At 47.0% G+C, this 17,903-nt stretch overlaps 1 protein-coding gene across 3 annotated transcripts in view; it reads right to left on the bottom strand.

Moving 5' to 3' along the window:
- Positions 1-17,903, bottom strand: part of TBC1D5 (TBC1 domain family member 5) — a 1,888,005-nt gene that overhangs the window by 1,463,148 nt on the left and 406,954 nt on the right. The window contains exon 1 of one of the 3 annotated variants that reach the window (XM_086942183.1): positions 4,680-4,737. The exons of the other annotated variants lie outside the window; for them this stretch is intronic. The gene's annotated coding sequence lies outside the window, so the exon portion shown is untranslated. Of the gene's footprint in view, positions 1-4,679; positions 4,738-17,903 lie in introns of those variants that run through there. 3 annotated transcript variants of the gene reach the window in all.

The following is a 17,903-nucleotide window of genomic DNA, read 5'->3' as shown; positions in this document are numbered from 1 at the left end:
ACTTGGTGCATCACAGGTTATAATAACCTGACTAACAGGGGGACAGTCCTCCAATTTCCAAAACAATACTCACCGGATGCCCTGCTTCTGTAAGAAACCTAGCTTTTGGAACAAAAGGGGACTTCGTAGGCCGAACTTGTTATATCACCTAAGGTTCAAAAAAGTATTCACAGGGCTGCCAATACTACTGTATAGGTCCTTTCCATGAACAGTCACAGAGGTCAGGGTTGAAATACATGACTGAAATGATTTCATTTCAGGTCAATAAACTAGGAAAGTCATTGGAGAACTCTAAGGCCTAAAGGGCTGGTTCCCACTGCGGACGGCAGTTACAGGATTGGATTTCAATACAATCACGGATAAGGATGTGGGCTTAGCAATTTGTGGTGCATGAGGAGTCCCAGTGGCAAAAGGACGGAAAAATTTATCCTGGCCACATAAATCACTTTCAAGAATTGACTATTTTTATTTCCCAGTCACTGAACTAACATATGTAAGATGCTTTTGTGTCCTTCCCAGTGGTATCCAATCATTTCCCAATACTGGCAAGCCGGGTATAATGAGGAATGGGCAGTGCAGCATAGACAACTCAACATAAATAATGAGCATCCTGATAGATTAGCAGAGGAGGCACTTCAGCTGACACCGAGAGTCCCTGCATGCTGAGACTTCACCACGCAGAGGTCGGACAACTTCGTCAGGGGGTGTCCAGTTTGTGACAAAGACAGAGTCCTTCATTCTCTTCCGCCAGGTAATGGGGCTGGATTGTCCCTTGGGGAGATTCTTGGCTCTACACCTACACACACTCTAGATACACAAGTAGGGTTTGCATAGTAGGAGTACGCCTGAATACTGCCTTGTTTAAATGTCTGCATATATACTCTGTTTAAGCACCATGGTCAGGCTATACCTACTATTTACTCTTTTGGTGCTTGTAATCACTTTCATCTACTTCTGTCTACTGATTATTGCAGCAAATGTATTCTATAGAAGAAGAACGTTGGTTCAAGAAATATATTGAAAACATCCCACTGTGTGTTCTGTATATACCTCCGAGTACAACTGGGCACGAGTGACTGAGCAAAAGGTTCAGATCTGTTTCCATGATCCCTTAGGGGTCAGGGTCGTCATGTTCAGTGGTTGACAGAAACCATTTGCTCCCTGGTAAGGTTAGGGGGCTTACGGTGGCACTGTGAGTTAGCTGGTCTCTAGGACAGCATACCCTGCACGGGTGCCGAAATCAGTCTAGGCACCTCACCCAAAGTTAGTTGTTCAACAAACGCGCAGGTACTATGGATTAGTGGAAACTACACGACAGGAGGGAAAATTATATTGGGTCGCCACTTCAGTAAAAGCATCAGGATTACAACCGAAGTTAGACTTCAGGACATGTAGAGAGGTCGAAGTGGCAATTCTGACCTTCTACAGTACACTGTACTGAAAGCACACATTATAAGACAAGGAGAGAGTATCTCCATTAAGAAGCCATTCATCCCTCTGGACCATGAATGATGTGGATTGCGAAATATTAAATTGTCCCGTAACAGCTGAGAAAATTGCAAAGGGTCGCTACGAAATGTAGGTGGGCAAAATGCCAGGCTCCAACAGCTCCCCTTATTTATTTTGCTTTTATCCCCTTATTTATTTTGCTTTTATCCCCACACCTACCTAATTTGTATAACAAACCCATTGACATAGGCGCCTGCTACCCGATGTCAACAAGCTACAATCCCAGTCCTACAGAACCCAGAATAGCAGTTTGATGTGTGTGCACCCTCCAGTTCAATCTTCTTAAATAACCCTGTACTAAGATTCATTCTCCAGTACAAGCTCCAAACAGTCCCACACAGAAAAAAACAATGGTCAGTTAAGGCTGTCTAACTAACCAGGCTTTAACCCTTTCGATGCTGATGACGAGCTCAGCTCGTCATCACCCACGGGTGTCGTGTGCTGATGACGAGCTGAGCTCGTCATGACAACAGCAAAATGGTAATTTGCAGCACAGCGCAAAAATCACCGCAGCAGCGATGCAGTTAAAATTCTTGTGGAAGGCAAGTTCAGAATGTTCCGGTTGAGAGCCAGAGGCAGCGTGTCCCACATCTTAGCGGCTAAAAAACTACAGGAGCAACCTCCCATGCATGCTTTTTAACCATTGGGATCACAGCTAAAGAGGCTCCTGCATACCCAGGACTTCTGACAGGTACATAAGGTTTGACAAGAGGGGCAGATAATGAGGTCCTTCCCAGTTCACAATGTGGTGACAAAAGCACATAACTTTAAAGGACACTCTCTTCCCCATAGGCAGCCGGTGCAGTTCGGTGCTCACGGCTCTGTGATGTTAGTTGACTTTGGAAAGGTGTTCAACACTCAATTGGAAATTGCTTCTTTGGGCGCTTAACCAAATGGCCTCTGGCCCTTGCTTCCTATCGTACAAACGGCCTTTGTACAACTGTCCCAGATCAAGTTAAAATGAATGGCGTAGTATGGACTCCATTTGAGATCAACGAACACGAGACTCGGCTGCGCCCTCTCGCTGCTTCTCTTCACCTTGGTGATGGAACTCCTAGGAATCGCATCCAACATGATTTCCGGATCATGGATTCCATTAGATCATGGGACTTGAAGCAAGGCCCTGTCTCCACGCGGACAAGCGCGTCCATGCCAAGCTCCCATTGGACGGGGCCAAGGCTGGTGGACGCGGCTGATGACAATGGGAAAGACTTCACTCTAAAGTTAATCTGGACAAATGTATTATTATTCTAAGTGCAGGCGTCGAGTTCATGGAATGATCATTTAAAGTGTCCATCCAAACTGATAGCATACAAGACTGCGGCGCACACATTGCCACGGATCCCACGCATGTCTGGGATCTCAACCTGGCGCTCGGACTGTGAAACCTCAGAAGGACGAGGAGGTGGCGGGGCCTACCACTAAATATAGGAGGCAGAGTGGTTGTGCAGGAAATGATCACACTCCCCTTACATCAAACAAAACATCTGATTTGAAACCCCACAAAACTAGTTTGACAATTTTCATGCCACAGCAGGACTATTCGTGTGGGAGATAAACACCTGCAAACAGCATTCGACAAATGCACCCCATTTGTATACGAGGAGGGAAGGGACATAGCAAATGTGCAGCTATGCGACTGGGCTGTGCAGACGTGATCATTTGGAAAGAGAGAATCCTCCCTTTATCCACAAGGTACACCTGCTAGACAAAGAGGCTTCTGGATCTACCATGTGGCTCCCCCATTCCGGACAGCCTGCTGCCCATGACTGAGGGACCCCCATAATGCTAGGACACATCCAGTCACTGGATCCAAAGGCCTGGAAAGTAGACTCAGGAAATGCCCTTATGGTGCGGGAAAGATTTGAGAAACCACTGGACTAACCACTTTTGAGAGATGTGACTTTATTTGGGCATTTAAACTGGTGGATGTATGGAAAGGAAGCAGTATAAATGCCTTCATTCTTGATTCTACAAGAAGAGTTTGAGCTGCATAAAAACTCTGGGGTTTGAGTCCATTTAGAAGGGCGATAAATCCACTTCCGGGTATGGGGGTTGCCAAAATCTGGTTGTAAATCACAGAAGGATTTGCAATGCCCATCAGCTATCACACTGATGCCTGGGCCTCGCCAAGGTGTCCATGATACGGACACTGTGTATGACGACTGGATATCAAACTAAGGGGAATGATTCAGTTGAGGCAGTCAGAGGCCAGAATCCAATATCAAATGTTTCAACTGCAGTTTTACCCCCGACACCATCAATCACAATACATTTTCTGTCACAGATGTTCCTTTTATTGACTCTGTGGTTTCATGCTAGATACTTCTTTTTCTTCTTTGTCAAAAAAACTTTTTAACATTTAAGTGTCCCTTCATAAAGTACAATAAAAACTCATCTATATTTCATGGTGAGCAACACAATAGTACATAATACATATATACATAACATAAAATTGCTAAACAACAAAAAAACGTTATTGAAACATTAATACACACTAAACAAAGAAAAAATGTTATTGAAACATTAATACACAGAAAAAACGCTTATATGTTTGATTTTTCCATACATCATATTGTAATTTGATTCACTTCAAACATTACTGTGAGTTACTACACTCGTGTCTGGGGAATCGCCTGTGTGTGTGTTGTCCCCAAGTCATTTAGTGTCCTACTGTTTTTCGTGCCGAAACGAAAACCCACTCTGTTCTAGGCACATTTCTATATTTAAGGTCCTGATAGGGGCCAGAGCCTATTTTGCAATTTAGCTCTGTGAGTCGATCAATCAGAAACTACTGGCTGAATCAAACAGCATCCGTTGGTGTCTTCTTTAGCTCTGGACCGCTAAATAATGCCAACGCGTTTCGACCTCTGGATGTGGGACCATCACTTTGCACAAAGGTCTTCATCAGGGCAAGATAGAATTATGGTAAGACATGGTTGAATCTGTGTGGGGGATAATGATATGCCTATTTTTAGTATATGAACTTTAAAGGTTAAAATAATATGTAACGTAGATCATTCACACCTTACGTACAGATATCTGTTGCATAACACTGTTGGTGTAGGTTTTCTACCTATTTCAAATTAAATTGAAGGGAAGAATAAGTTGTCTAGTTGTTAACATTTATGTGACTGAACTGTTGGCAGTTCTCTTTGGTAAAGACATACCTATGTTGCTGGTGTGTATCGCAGCAATTCATCTGTTTTTTCTTCTATAGAGAGTCTGGGCAGTTTGGATACTTGTACAGCTGGTAAAAAACAATTGTTATTACTATATTACCCTTTAGCTAGTTAAAGGTGGTCAAATGTAAAACTTGGGCACTTTTTTGTTAGAGAACGCTTATGTGGTATATTTCATGTTCTGACCAGCGAGGCAAGGTGTTTTTTCATGCTCCATTAATAGACTTGTGCACTAGTAACCCTAAATAAATTGTAGTTCAAAGGGAAGAGCAATGTCCAGTGGTGCCCCATGAGTTTTAGCTCTATGCTAGAATAAAGCGAGGTGTGTCTGGTTTGGGTGCAGGAAAAGGCATGCAGTTGTACAAAAGAGTGCAAAACACACAGTTGTTGGACAAAATGCAGAACAATGTCATACATTAACCCCAGTACAGAGATCTGGGCCTAAATCCATTGTTGTTTTGCACTCCACACCACCCCAGTTCAGACATGGTCATATGCAAATCAGCCTTGACCCTGTGCCTCATGGGAACAGTCTAGCCCGAACTGCCAAGCCATGTCTTTCCTGGACCGGAATCAAGCATCCTAGGAGCGGTTTCTGGCTATCAGCCGTCTTCAGCCAGGATAGCTTGACTCCAGTGGTGCGGAGAGCATGGGACTCACGTCTGAGCATACCCATCCCACTCGGGGTGACAAATACAAAACAACAATTGATGGACAGAATGCAGAACAAGGTCATACATTCATCCCAGTACAGAGATCTGAGCCTAAATCCATCGTTTTTTTGCACTCCACACCACCCTAGTTCAGACATGGCCATATGCAAATCAGCTTGACCCTGTGCCTCATGGGAACAGTCCAGCCCGAACTGCCAAGCCATGTCTTTCCTGGACCGGAATCAAGCATCCTAGGACCGGTTTCTGGCTATCAGCCGTCTTCAGCCAGGATAGCTTGACTCCAGTGGTGTGGAGAGCATGAGACTCACGTCTGAGCATACCCATCCCACTCGGGGTGACGAATGCAAAACAACAATTGATGGACAGAATGCAGAACAATGTCATACATTCACCCCAGTACAGAGATCTGAGCCTAAGAACTACAACAACTCTAGGTGCCATATGCGCATGCGTGAGCCATAGAATTACGCCAAAGAAACAAGGAAGCGTTAGCATAGAAACGAAGCGTTTGTTCAAGACGTCAGATGCCAAAACTCTACGAGATTGAGAGTAAAATACAACGCGATACACAGACAAATAACTCGGAAGGAGAAAATCCCCCCGTTATTGAAATCGCCGCATGAAACAGGTATTAACTTTATGAAGGGTTTGAACTTTATTGCTCATGGTGATACCGGTAATCCAACACGGGCTCCATGAGCTCCTTCTAGACATCGCCATCCGCGGCACAGAGAACAGATGAACACGGTGCATGTTCGAATTCCTGCATGATATTTCTAGCACTTAAAACGGATGTAAACCACGCTGGAGTCCAGCGCGGCGACAAAAACTACGGGACATCAACTGTTAGTATTTCCTGACGTTGACACGAGCTTTGCTCAAAAGGTCACCATAACCGGAACACCCAACACGTGAACAAGGCGCATTGCTAATACTTGCATGCCACTCTTTTGTACAAGCACATGCAGTTTCCTGCACCCGAACCAGACATCTCGCTTTATTCTAGCATGCGCTAAAACTCATGGGGCACCACTGGACATTGCTCTTCCCTTTGAACTAAGATTTAAGTAGGGTTACTAGTGCACAAGTCTATTAATGGAGCATGAAAAAACACCTTGCCTCGCTGGTCAGAACATGAAATATCCCACACAAGCGTTCTCTAACAAAAAGGTGCCCCACTTTTACATTTGACCACCTTTAACTAGCTAAAGGGGTAATACAGTATTAAAAATTGTTTTTTACCAACTGTACGAGTATCCAACCTGCCCTGACTCGCTATAGAAGACAAAACAGATGAATTGATGTGATACACACCAGCACCATAGGTATGTCTTTACCAAAGAGAACTACCAACAGTTCGGCCACATGAAAGTTCACAACTGAACAACTTAAAAGTAGAAAACCTACAGCAACAGTGTTCTGCAACAGATATTGGTATGTAAGGTGTGAATGATCCAGGCTACACATTATTCTAACATTTAAAGTTCATATACTAAAACTAGGCATATCATTATCTTCCACACAGATTCAACAATGTCCTACCATAATTCTATCCTGCCCTGATGAAGACCTTTGTACAAAGTGATGGTCCCACATCCATAAGGTTGAAACGCGTTGGCATTATTTAGCGGTCCAGAGCTAAAGAAGACACCAAGGGACGCTACTGGATTCAGCCAGTAGAGCCGGATTGATTGGACTCACAGAGCTAAATTGCAAAATAGTCTCTGGCCCCTATCAAGACCTTAAATATAGAAATGTGCCTAGAAAAGAGTGGATTTTCGTTCTTGCACGAAAAAAAAGTAGGACACTAAATGACTTGGGGACAACACATACACACAGGCGATTCCCCGGACACAAGTGTAGTAACTCACAGTAATGTTTGAAGTGAATCAAATAACAATACGATGTATGGGAAAATCAAACCTATAATTGTTATTTCTGTGTATTAATGTCTCAAAGTTTTTTCGCTGTTTAGCAAATTTATGTTATGTATATATGTGTTATGTACTATTGTGTTGCTCACCATGAAATATAGATGAGTTTTTAATGTACTTGGTGAAGGGACACTTAAATGTTAAAAAGTTCTTTTGACAAGAAAAAAAAGAAGTATCTAGCATGAAACCACAGAGTCAATAAAAGGGACTTCTGTGACTGAAAATATATTGTGATTGATGGTGTCGGGGGTAAAACTGCAGTTGAAACTCTGTATGATTACGTCATCGCTGTGCCATGTTGGTGCTGGTGTCTACCAATCTCTCCTGTGGTGGCACGTGCTCTGTGCCAGGCATCTCCCTGTGAATGGATGATTGGGTTCAGTATGCACCAATAGCTGTGCAGGAAATCTGCATATCTAAACTGTAACATCCACGCTCCCCCCAACACACACCACCACACACACATCACATCCCCCATGGGAACGGTGGAAGCCGCACCTTGGCAAACACGCCCATGCGTCAAAAGTTGCCGGACGGAAGTGAAAAAGCGCCCACTCTCGCAGCCCCCAGTCTCTAAAATGAAAACCATAAAAGAAAGAGGGTTTCGATAGCTTTTCGCGGAGCCAGGTGGGCCATAAAAACGAGCCGAGCACGTGCCGAGGAGAAGGCATAAAAGAAATCCTTCGGCCGTAAACCCGGGGCGCTGCACGCGCCCATCAAGCCATTGCAATTAATATGAAATTCTAAATAGAAGCTGTAATGCCACATAAATATCGGAGCCGCCACCTCCCGTCTCCGCAGCCATATGTTTTTTGCCATTGTTCAAAACAAGCCGATGACTTGCCGTCACTTAGACTTCTGATTAGCAGCGTGATTTATGTCAGAATCACTAAAAATGCCAGGGAGTGGATGAGGAAATGCGCGGTGACTGCAGCAGATGTGTCCAATAAAGCGGCTTCCGTCTGTACTCGGTGCGCGGAGGGGCCGCGGAGGATCCGCGGACGCTGCGGAGCGGCGCAGCCCCTGGCGCGCCGTGCTGCGCCCGACACAAACGGGGGCCTTTATGCTGCGTGGCAGGCGTACATTGATAAATTAGGGGCCGTTTTGTACCCTGACTTATCTACAAGACAAACCTGGCTAGAATCAGGGGGGATTAATTGCTTGGGAGGTGTGGAGCGCCGCTTCCCCATTCATTTCTGCACACTCAGTGCGGAACAGTGATTAATCGCTCTTTAAGTATTCTCTCGAGGACGCGCCGAGATTGCCAAGGCACGATTTAGCATCATAAATCCCTCAAAGAGCACAGGTTTAGATGTGCTGCCAGCCCCTGAAAAGAACCTGGAGTGAGAGCCATTTGTTATCAGATTAAGACAATGTCAAGTTTTTAGTAGCGCTGCGGGGAGGTGGGAACTTCGGTGCGACCAAGAACACACGGCTAAAAAGTGAACAGAACGCGCGTGCCCTGCACGGTGCCCCCCGTGTGCACCGTGCACGCACGTGAATACACAGACCCACGCGCAGGCACGCACTGACACGCACGAAATGAATACCATTTCTCCTGCCACACTGGACACCATCTCAGAGCAGGTGTGCACAGCCGAGCCGCTCGCTGCCCTCCCTCAAGTGCAAGAACTCACCCGCTGGGGTCTGAACGAGCAGGTATATGCATTACAAACGGAGAACTTCCGATCCCACCTCCAGAACATGCTACAAAGACCTGTAAATCACAGCCACGGCTACACAAGTAGGCGAATTCACGGACTTTAAAAGATAAAAACAGGTCACACACCGGCAGAAATAAAACACGGACTTTGAAACTGGTCTTTTAACCGGGCCCCGGTTCATGCATGGAATTCTCAGCAGTGACTGTAAAATCCTTGAAGGCGAAAGCAGCCCGTTTCAATTTGACATGCTTTATCGTTCTCACATTACCTTTCAGGATGTGCTGCTTTCAGATGTTGTCTTGCTGTAGTTCAAGAAACACATGTCTCTCGTACAGCGCCCACTGTGAACGGAGTCGCCTCTGGGCGCCTGCGTGAGTTCAAGTTGTGGATGGCTATTCATGAGTGACGGGCATGATTGACAGCGCTGAAGCGGAGCCCAGGGCAGGGTTCTCAGTGCCCGGCAGTGGGCCCTTGGCATGCACATTCAATCCTTGGCCTCTCTTCAAAGCGCACCAAATGAAGGGCACATATTTGCCGGTTGTGACTGTTCTATGGGAAACGGTGACGGAGGCACACGGCTGTGGACAAACGGACAGCACCACAGGGACGCACAATGCAAGGCTTGCGTGAACAGGGCAGGACTTCACGTGCATCCGTAAAGCGCCGGTTCACCCGGAAGGGATCTTGGCGCTGAATAACAGATGTTTAGTGTCACCCAAATCAAAGGAGGCGTTTTTAAAGGAGGAGACGGATGCGGTACATACAGGGGAGAGCGGGCAGGCGGCGCTGAAGAGGTAAGAAATGACGAGAGAGACATCGAGAAGGAGGATTTCAGACAGACGTGGGGACAATAAGAGACATCAGAGTCCAAGGGAGAGACTGCAGAGGGCGGTGGGTGAAAGGAGGAGCGAGAGAGACACACTCCGAAGACCACGCCCCTGCCACAATCCTTGGGAATGTTTAATTCAGTCTCAGATATTCACAAATGAAACAGTTTCAATCCTATCCACAACTAAATCATTGTTCTTACTCATTTCACAGTGGTAATAAGCCCTGGCAAAACAAGAAGCCTGGCTTGTTTTTGGTGTACATCCCTTGCGCTGGATGCAATAAGAGAAATCTTGAAGAAACTGGCCAGGTGCCGTGCTGTGAAGTCCGGGTACGAGTGCACCTGTTTTAGGCCACGCCCATATTTACATAGGGCGCACCTCGTGGAAAAGATTCCGAGTTACACTTATTTGGCAACGGCCCTCTTAAAGCCTCCAAACTTTTTCACTCACTTAAAGCGCTAAAAAAACACATTATATAACACTGAGAATGACGCAAGGGGAGGGGCGCTGCAGTGACGCAATTCAAGCACAAACCACGCTTCTTCGGCCTCTTATGATCAATTTACATAATCCCTCAATGGCGTTACTTGCCATCAAAGACACTAATGGGTTATAAAATAAGCGTGTTTTTTATTTCTTTTTTTTTTTAAAAAGAAAGTTGTTAATCTGGACAGAAGTTTGTTAAAATAAGGATATGCAAATGTACGTTTTAAGCTACTTAAAGAGCACTTCAGTGAACACAAACCTGGATCATGAGCAGCGACAGTGGAATTAATGCAGAGGGGAAACCAAAGGGTGCAGCAGCGCAGGGATAAAAAAAGCAAAAAGGAATAAACAATTGCGGTTTTAGGTAAGGCACTTTTTGAAATGAATTGCATTTGTGCAGCAAATTATGCGGCATTAGTATGTGGCCATTTGTTCATTTGAACTACACAAAAGACAAAGGTTTCTTGTCGAAAAAACGAGCCTCATTCAGCAAATCTTACAGTTGTAATTTCTCCATCAATTAATAGATTTGTCTGGCGGTGAAGTCCACTGTCCTCTTCTACAACCCAAACAGAAACAGTTTGTGATCCAGGCAGTTCGCTCCCCACGCCGCAACAGCACCACCTGTTGCGCCCGTAGTTCCCTACTCGCTGCGGCCCTCCTCCACCCACAGGCTACCACCTGCGCCTCGTCCCCGGTGGCCAGTGATAGGCTGTAGGTATTTGTGCGCTCGATCTCTGGTGGCCAGTGGTAGGCTTGTAGGTATTTGTGTGCTCGATCTGCCCTTTTTCCTTTCTGCCCTCCGTTAGACTCTGCGCTCTGAATTTTGATTGTACTCTGTAATATTGTGCTTGTATTCTGTTTGTTTTATTCCCTGTATTTCCTTGTATTGTTGTGCCCTTGATTTCTCCGCCCGTTCGGCTCTCTCATTCCCGCTGCTGCGTCCCTGCGGCCCCGCCCCCAGCTCCCCCATTCGTCCCACTCCCGCCTCCCAGCTGCTCCTCCCTCTCACCTCCTGTTCTTCTGGCAGCTGCTCTGCGGCCGTGCCGCTGGAGCGCCTAAGGCAAGCCCGTCTGCACCCATCCGTGCCTGGACCACGCCCAGCACCAGAACCACTGGCCCCCACGAACGCCACGATACCCAACGCCGCTACGACGCCAGCACCCTCCATGCTCTCAACGCCGGACGATCACATACGTGCTTCCAGGCCACCCCGAAACAAACCCATGGACCATTCTCCTGCCGGAACTACCGCTACACCAGCATCCAAACCACCACCACGCCCACCGGAGCAGGAGGCAACAGCCTCCGATGCCTTCTACTCAACACCCGCAAACATGCCATCGAACTCTGGGACCTACTCGACTCCACCTCCCCAGACGTCACCTTCCTGAAGGAGACCTGGATGAACCCCTCCTCGGCACCCGACATCGCCATAGCCATCCCAGACGGCTACAAGGTCACCCGCATGGACCGCACCAACGGCCCAGGAGGTGGAATCGCCATCGTTCACAGAAACACCTTCAGAATCCCGACCAGCACCGACGACAGGCTTATCACCGCCAAACACCTGCACTTCCAGATCCACACAGACCCTAACACCACCCTCAGAGTAATCCTGGGCGTAGGACTACGCTAGGCTTGCGGAGCATGCGCACTTTGTGCTACTACGCGCTAAGCGAATTGCACGTAGCACTGTGCAAAAACTCGTAGCGGGCATTTTTTGCTTGCTTGCAGTCCTCAACGTCAAGTTGGCGACCGCAAGCGAGCAAAATCACCATCCCGGCGAGACTTTTTCCTCGTTCGCGATCAGCAACATCAAGTTGCAGATCAAGAGTATGGAAAATATACCTCCCGGCGAGAATCTTAACACAGGGAGGTCAGGTTTCTCATGCCGAGTGGTTGCGTATGTTTGCGACCGCTCGCAATGAGAAACTACCAGTCCGCGTTGAGAAAGCTGCCGCTCAAGTACAAATCTACTCCAGCGGCACAAAACGACCGCTTGCACTGTGCAAGATGCAGTTTGCAATGATTGCACAGTGCGGACAAGTATCCGGCACTGTGCAATCAGTGAGAACAGCATTTTCCCTACCACACTACGCAGTTTGCGTAGCTACACGTAGCGCTACTACGCACAGGGTTACCTCAGAGGAACCCTCATCTACAGACCACTCATCTACAGACCACCTGGCACCAGGCCACAGTTCAGTGACTCCATTGCCGACTTCATCAGCATGCACGCCCTTGCGTCCATGGACTACATCCTCCTTGAAGACCTGAACTTCCACCTTGAGAACACCAACAACAGCAACTCCACCACCATGCTCGACAACCTGGCCAACCTCAGACTCAAACAGCTCGTCACGACTCCCACCCACTTCGCCGGACACACGCTCAACCCCATCTTCTCAGCCAGCAACCAAGTCACCATCAGCCACACAACCGAACTCCACTGGACCAACCACCCCTGCTTCCACTTCACCTTCACGAAGCCCACCATACACCATCGCACACATTGGAACCCCCACCGCAGCTGGAGGAAAGTCACAGAAGACCAGCTAGTTACCACCCTCGCCCGATACCCACCAACGGACACCACTGACACGGACTCTGCAGCCCGCAACTTCAGGCAATGGATCGACAGCTGCGTCAACACCCTCGCCCCGATTAAGAAACCCTCAAACAGACGCACCAACAGAAAAGCCATCTGGTTAACCGCTGACCTCCAGGCATTCAAGCAGGCCTGCCGCAGGCTCGAGAAGAAGTGGCACCACGAACAGACACCAGAAAAACACAGCCTACAAGAACGCCATCCGCAGACACCACCAACTCATCCAGACCACCAAAAGGACCTCCTTCAAAGAGCGCATTGACAACAACGCACACAACAGCAAAGAGCTCTTCAACATCGTGAAGGAACTCTCCAACCCCAGCTCCAAAGACATCCCGCCTTCACAAGACCTCTGCGACTCCCTAGCCACCTTCTTCCACCGCAAGATCGCAGACATCCACAACAGCTTCAGCAACCAGGCCCCCGACAGACACAGTCACCTCAGACGCACCGCCCCCAGCCCCATCAACATCGACCCCCTCCTCTCCTGGACCCACGTAAACGACGATCAACATTATGAACACCATCCACTCCGGCTCATCGTCCGACCCTTGCCCGCACCACATCTTTAACAAAGCAAGTTCCACCATCACACCCCATTTCCACAAGATAAACAACAGCTCCTTTGAGACCGCCACCTTCCCGGAGAGCTGGAAGCACACCGAGATCAACACCCTACTGAAGAAACCCAAAGCTGACCCAAAGGTCCTCAAGAACTTCTAGCCCATCTCCCTCCTCCTGTCCCTGGCAAAAGTCATCGAGAAGATAGTCAACAGGCAACTGACCTCCTTCCTCGAAATGAACAACATCCTGGACCCGTCCCAATTCAGATTTCGCAGCAACCACAGCACCGAAACTGCCCTCATCGCTGCAACCAACAACATCAGGGCCATGATGGACAGCAGAGAAACTGCAGCACTCATCCTCCTGGACCTCTTGGCCGCCTTCGACACCGTCTGCCACCACACCCTCCGCACACGCCTTCACAACGCAGGGAACCGCGACAAAGCACTGCACTGGACCACCTCCTTCCTCACCAGCAGAACCCAAAGTGTCCGCCTCCCCCTTTCCGCTCTAAAGACACCAAGATCATCTGCGGCGTACCCCAAGGATCGCCCCTCAGCCCGACACTCTTCAACATCTACATTGCACCGCTCGCCAACATCGCCAGATCATACGACCACAACATCGTGTCATACGCCGACGACACCCAGCTGATCCTCTCCCTCACCAAGGCCCCCACCACCGCTAAATCCAACCTCCACGAAGGAATGAAGGCCATCGCTGAATGGATGACGATCAGCCGCCTGAAACTGAACTCGGACAAGACGGGGGTCCTCGTCATCGGATCCACCACCTCTGCCTGGGACGACTCATGGTGGCCAGCCACACTGGGGGTTGCACCGAAGCCCACTTACCACGCACGCAACCTGAGAGTCATCGTGGACTCCGCATTGTCAATGACCGAGCAAGTGGACGCAGCCTCCTCCTCCAACACTCTCCGCAAGATCTACAGATGCATCCCCACCGGTACCAGAAGGACAGTCACTCAGGCCCTCGTCAGCAGCAGACTGGACTACGGCAACGCTCTACGCAGGAACATCAGCCAAACTCCAGAAACGACTACAACACATACAGAACGCCTCTGCAAGCCTCATCCTCGACATCCCCTGCCACAGCCACATCTCAGCCCACCTGAAAGACCTTCACTCGCTTCATGTCAACAAGAGGATCACCTTCAAGCTCCTCACCCATGCTCACAAAGCTCTCCACAACACGGGACCTTCGTACCTCAACGAACAACTCACCTTCTACACCCCGAACAACCAGCTTCGTTCTGCTGATCTCGCTCTCCCCACCGTCCCCTGCATCCGCCGAGGGAGCGCAAGCGGCAGATTGCCCTCCCACCTTGCCGCTTAAACCCGGAACACCCTCCCCATCCGCCTACTACAGACCCAGGACCTGCTGGCCTTTAGGAAACTCCTCAAGACCTGGCTGTTCGAGCAGAGCAGCACCCCCGACCCCCCCACCCCCTTGAGACCCTCATGGGTGAGTCGTGCGCTCTACAAATGTACTGATTGATTGATTGTGTAAATCCACAATACTGCCTTCTGCAGCACAGTTCCAGAAATATAAACAAATGCCCTCTTATTTTGCAGAGTCCTTTTACTATTGTATAGTTTCACAAGGTGACTCCGCACACTTCAACAGTAAGTAATCCAATATCAATAACATACATATAGTTGTATTAACTTTCCAATCGTTCTCCCAAGAATTCCAAAGTCAGATTTCTTCAGTAAACAGGTTCTTTATTCACAAATGATCCTTAAAACCAATAAGCTATTGGTTTGTGAATAAAGAATCTGTTTACTGAAGAAATCTGACTTTGGAATTCTTGGGAGAATGATTGGAAGGTTAATACAACTATATGTATAATGTTATTGATATTGGATTACTTACTGTTGAAGTGTGCGGAGTCACCTTGTGAAATTTGATTTGTAAAACAAGTTTCTTGTTTTCTATTATTGGGATCTAGGGGATTGTGTCCCAGACCTCCTGCACCTACACATACGTACATTAGAGGGACTTTGTCACCAGTGCGGGCACAGTAGCTCTAATCCCCTGTTCTCACTATTATATAGTTGTCTACCTTGTCGAGATGACTACGATAACTATACAGGCCTCTATTTCTATCAAGAAACAGTCGCACAGAAAAGTTTGGTACATCGCATACATTACTCGTATCTCACAAGCTGGCTGTTAATGCATCATACTATTAACAGATGCAACATGTTTGGATTCTTCTAAACAGAGCAGCCTCCTGAAGTGACTTACTTTGAGAACGGGGCCTACGATGTAAACAGGAGTTTGAGTGAACATTAAGACAAATTATATTTATGGTATTTAAATATTTAAGTATTTTGTTTCATGTAACACACATCTACAAATCAATCAGTTGGGGACGTTTACGCCATCTGCGCAAAACTGTCACCTCTTCAAACACTGGAATACAGCACTCAACAACGGAAAGGTGGCAAACTCACGTTTTCAAAGTGCCAGGCTAGTGTACAGATTTGTACAAAGTTTGGATCAGTTGAAGTTCCATTTATTTTGTTAAAATCTGCAGGAGATTGTGGGTTATACATCAAGCATGGCAAATCCAAGGCAGTAGTAGTAAATCATTCAGGTGCTTCTGATCACAGTGCACTACAGAACCCAGCATAAATGCATTCCGAAACACTACCTTAGCTCACCCTCCACTTATTGCAGCATATGGAATGTCACATTGTATGTATGTGATATTTGTAATGAACAAACCTAGGCAAAAATGCAGCGGAACGCTGTACAGGTTTCCAAGGCACAGATACAGTGAACATATGATTGAAGACGTACTTTGGCACTGGGAGCAGAAGGGGGACTGCATCTCCATAGCAATAGTGTTCTTTAAAGTGATGTGTCTTTAGCGCTTGGTTTTTCTTTTTCAGGTCGAAACTAGACAGCGCATGCGCTGTCTCTTCGAGACATGCTGTATTCACTCTGTGGGCTTACAGCCTGCCCATTGGCTTTTTAATAGTTGATTGGACTGTCTTTGAAAAAGCCTTGCTTGCTATTGGGTAATAATTCTTCTTAGTCCCTCCTTCTGCTCATTTGTTTCCCTCCCATGGAGCAGGGACAAACTACTGGTATTGTTCCACTGTAGCTTTTTTACAATTCTTAGCCTGCAGTCTGATGGTGTCCTGGCTGCACGTATGCTTACATCCACAGGAGATGACTAGCTTGTCAGTCACATAGGCAGGGGAGGGGGCAGGGAGACTGGTCATGATGGTTTTGTAAATGATGCAGCTGGGCTTCAACATGGTGCAGGAATCCAGTAGATCCCCATTAGGATGGTGTGGTCCTATTTGGCCCGACCTGGTTTGCATTGGGGGTGATGTTAATTACTGAGGGCATTTTGGGGTTGAAGGAGATGACAGCGACAGGGTAAGTACAGCTCTGTCTGTAGGGCACCATGGTGCTACCCGTAACCGCCTGCTATACAAGGACCATGCTGGTTTTTGTTTGTTTTAGGACTACAGGTTTTCTTTTTAAATCCCCACACTAAAAATTTCTAAACATCTTTTTTAGTACCAGTGCTTAATTTGAGCAGGTGGTTTCCGATGCACGGCACCTGCACTTATTACAGTCTGCCATTTGGTGGCGTTGTCTAATTTAGAGATAAGCACAACAGGTGTTTGTTAATTACATTTATATTAAAATGACTAATACTTGCTACTCAAGCAAATCTTATAGCTTTAGGAGAATGCAATGGTCTGAACTGTCACATTTGCAGGAGATTAATGGTCAGTAATTGTGTTGGTAGGTCATCTGCATATTTTCAAAACACAAGGGAACCCAAAAGGCAGATAAGGACTTTGAGTTACAGTTTTGTATTAGAACAGTGGTCCTTAAACAGAACAGTTAGTAAATAGGATAAATATAGACTATAATCAGTACTATATTGCAAGTGTCCAGCAGAACATTCAATTTAATAAATCAAAAAAAGTCAAAGAACACAAATATGACACATCAATATGATGGGACACAATCCTGCATCCTACACGAACAAATGACAAGTACATTTAAGACAGAAACATATCAGGCAAGACAAGGTAGCTTGTGGAATATTGAGCATAATTTCTGACAAGCTTAAAAAACAGTAATTGCACTTATTTTATCACATTGGATTAATGTGCATACTGTTTACATTAGTCGACAGCATTTCGATCTTTTTAGATCATCATCAGGACAGTTAAGGGTACAAGCCTGAATTCATGAAAATTGCCTGTGGAAAATGAGGAGAAGGGAAGGAGATTAGGAAGCGTCTCATACGGAGTGTAAAACATAGGACAAACTGCGGGGCAGTCAATGAACAGCCCTGATGTCAGGCCACCATACCATGCACGTGGTTGGAATAACTTAAGAGCGTGAAGTGGCGAATATGAGCACAAGCAGTGGTTCAAGATAGTGGGTGGC

The sequence above is a fragment of the Lissotriton vulgaris genome, chromosome 10 (genome assembly GCF_964263255.1).
Source record: "Lissotriton vulgaris chromosome 10, aLisVul1.2, whole genome shotgun sequence".
Classification (NCBI taxonomy): domain Eukaryota; kingdom Metazoa; phylum Chordata; class Amphibia; order Caudata; family Salamandridae; genus Lissotriton; species Lissotriton vulgaris.
The sequence above is the reverse complement of the archived record's forward strand: the minus strand, read 5'-3'. Positions and strand labels throughout refer to the sequence as shown.